Source organism: Pelophylax lessonae (genome assembly GCF_965119305.1).
Source record: "Pelophylax lessonae genome assembly, chromosome: 9".
Lineage (NCBI taxonomy): Eukaryota > Metazoa > Chordata > Amphibia > Anura > Ranidae > Pelophylax > Pelophylax lessonae.
Window position 1 is genome coordinate 76,803,411 of NC_138776.1, and position 3,425 is coordinate 76,806,835.

Below are 3,425 nucleotides of genomic sequence, written 5' to 3' on the forward strand. Positions count from 1 at the left end.
CGGGCATTGATTACCAGATCCCACAGGCAGTGATCTGGTAATCACTCCTGTACGCAGATGGTCAGTAGACTGAAGGTTTAAAGAACTGTAAAATGGTCTGGATTACCAGTGGTTCTGGTGCTGGAAATGTTCTGTGTAAGAAAGATAAATGTATGCTATTTAGTACAGCTCTGCAGTACAACGTGCTGTAGGCATTGTAGTGTTTTATATAAGTAACAGTTATTTAATATTTCTAGAGATTAGTTTGCTCTATGTAAAATGTGAATAAAAGTGGCTTATTCTTCATGTGTTGCTTACATCTTTTTAAAATGTATAAAACTATATATCAAGGGTTTGACATTACAAAAAAGTTAGGGGCCAACTATGTGCCCCAGAAAACATGCTTGTTAAGTCTAGGAGTAGAGAATAAGGATGTATTGCCCTCGTTGCTACCCCAGCAGTCTTCCTCCATGCTGCATGACTGTCCCCCCCCCCCCCCCCCCCCAAAGCATCAAGAAGCTGTGCCTGGCAGTCTATGCTGACATTGCATACAATGCAGAACCCACCCACAACCATTTCGTAAGAGGGAGTTTGGGGAGCAAGGAATTATTGCAGCCTTTTCTCTTTCGTTCATTGATGGACATCGCTCCATATATTCTTTATGCTTCTCTCCATAAGATTAGAACACTAGGCGGAAAAAAAAAAAAAAAATTGACCAACTATAGGGTAGTCCCAGGGGGTATGCTCCCACTTCCTGCTATAGGACTTCAGTTTTTTTTTTTTCTGCCTAGTTAGGAGTAAGGACCTAGTTCCCTGCTGGGATCTCTGGCCCTGGCATTTTTTCCTTTTTAAACAAATAGTTTGTTCGTTTTATTTTCGGTTCCTGTGAGAACTACAATCATCTGCCGGATTGGGTGATGGGCTGGATATCCTAAATCATTATGGTCTGGCCAGTGAGTGTGACCCGACCTTAGCTCCGCACTGGATTGGCTGTGACATAAGCCCCTTTGGACGGGGGCTGGTCGGCGAGTTAAACACCTCATGAGGAGACGTAACCCAGGTCACGATCCTAGTACCTCTGGCTTGCAGCACCCCCATGCCAAGATGGTGGGTGGTATGTCTGGAGTGGTGCCTGCCTGGTCCCATGGTGCAGTAAGGGTCCCCCTGCCCCTCTGGTGGCCTCTCGGGATGGATGTGGGCCTCTCCCTGGGTTGGTCAGACCCCCGAGTGGCCCTTCCTTCCCACTTTATGCTTCCCCCCTCAATATCGGGGTTCCCCTGCAGACCACCCCCCATTCAGCCATACCTAGCTCCACCCCTGGCAGCCATGGTGGGAGTGTTGAGCAGGTGCTGGGGGCCAGTGGCCCAGGGGGAGGGGAGGTGCAGGTCCCAGTCTGCCTTGTCTGCTATGACGGCAGTCCTGCAGTCACTGGTGTCTAAAGTAGTTGGACCTCCAAAATAGGACGAGTAACAAACCTCCTCCTTCACCTGCATCTGCCTCCTCAGATCCTGGGGTGGATTTGGCCGCCGCGGACGCGAGTCACCCCACTGGGTCTAGAGTTTTTTGATAGTGGGGATGATTTCTTTTCCACTAAAGTCACGCCTGAAAAGGCGCTGGTGGATGCATTGCTTGTATCAGTGCGGGAAACTTTAAAATTGGAGGACGCAGCTACTACTTCGTCGGCTGCGACGGTGCAGTATGGTACCCGCAGAACCTCCAAGGAGGCAAACGTATTCCCCTTTCCCGCCTATTTCAACAACATTGTCACAATTCAGTGGAGTTCCCCCAAACACACTGTCGGGGTCCCTAAGAGCTTTTCTAGAAGGTATTTCTTTGAAGAGTCCCTGCTAAAGAAACTGACCGAACCAGTGGTGGACTCTCACGTTTCCAGGTTGAATAAAGCCACCCTCCTCCCGGTGGAGGACTCTCCGTCCTCTAGGGACCCCTTGGACAAGATAGCTGAATATCTGGTACAATACCTTTTCAAACAAAAGAGGGCGCACCGGCCTAGCGCATTATCCTCAATAGAGCTTTATTATCCGCTAAAAATATATCTACTCACAAACATAAGTTGTATGCCAGCATATCAGATTTGAATGAGTCAATCAAATTGCAGTCCACAGTCATGCTAGTTAGCGGCTAATGCGTTTCGAGCCTTAGCCTCTTCATCAGAGCCTGCAATTTGATGGACTGTCATTCGAATCTGATATGCTGGCTTGCAACGTATGTTTGTGAGTAGATATATTTTTATCTGATAATAAAGCTCTGAGGATAATGCGCTAGGCTGGTGCGCCCTTTATTTGTTTTTGTTTGTAGCTTTTGGTGGACCACCCAGGTCGTAGTGCGCAGCAAAGCCTTGCCATTGAGGATGCCAAGTAGGAGTCCTGTGATAGGAGTGAACTGAGAGCCTTGTACCTGAGCGCAGGAGTTAGATGCTTAGCATCATAATTTTCTTTTGGAACAATACCTTTTCACCATGGCCGGTTCCATTCTGCGGCCAGTGTTTGCCATAACCTTGATTTCCCATAAATTAACAGAATGGGCTATGCCATTAAAGTCTAAACCGCTGGCAACAAAAGTGAGTACACCCCTAAGTGAAAATGTCCAAACTGGACCCAAGTGTCATTTTGTGTGGCCACTAATATTTTCTAGCACTGCCTTAACCCTCTTGGGCATGGAGTTCACAGAGCTTCACAGGTTTTCCACTGGAGTCCTCTTCCACTTCTCCATGACATCACAGAGCTGGTGGATGTTGGAGACCTTGTGCTCCTCCACCTTCCCTTTGAGGATGCCCCACAGATGATCAATAGGGTTTAGGTCTGGAGACATGCTTGGCCAGTCCATCACCTTTATCCTCAGCTTCTTTAGCAAGGCAGTGGTTGTCTTGGAGGTGTGTTTGGGGTTGTTATCATGTTGAAATACCCAGTCTCCGAAAGGGAGGGGATCGTGCTGTGCTTCAGTATGTCACAGTACATGTTGGCATTCATGGTTCCCTCAATGATCATGCAGTCCCAGACCATGATACTCCCACCACCATTCTTGACAGTAGGCAAGACACACTTGTCTTTGTACTCCTCACCTTGTTGCCGCCACACACGCTTGACACCATCTGAAGCAAATACGCTTGTCTTGGTCTCATCAGACCACAGGACATAGTTCCAGTAATCCATGTCCTTAGTCTGCTGGTCTTCAGCAAACTGTTTGCGGGCTTTCTTGTGAATCCTCTTTAGAAGAGGCTTCCTTCTGGGATGACAGCCATGCAGACCAATTTGATGCAGTTTGCAGCATATGGTCTGAGCACTGACAGGCTGACCCCCCCCCCCCCCCACCCCTTCAACCTCTGCAGCAATGCTGGCAGCACTCATACGTCCATTTCCCAAAGACAACCTCTGGATAAAACGCTGAGCACCTGCACTCAACTTCTTTGGTTGACCATGGCGAGGCCT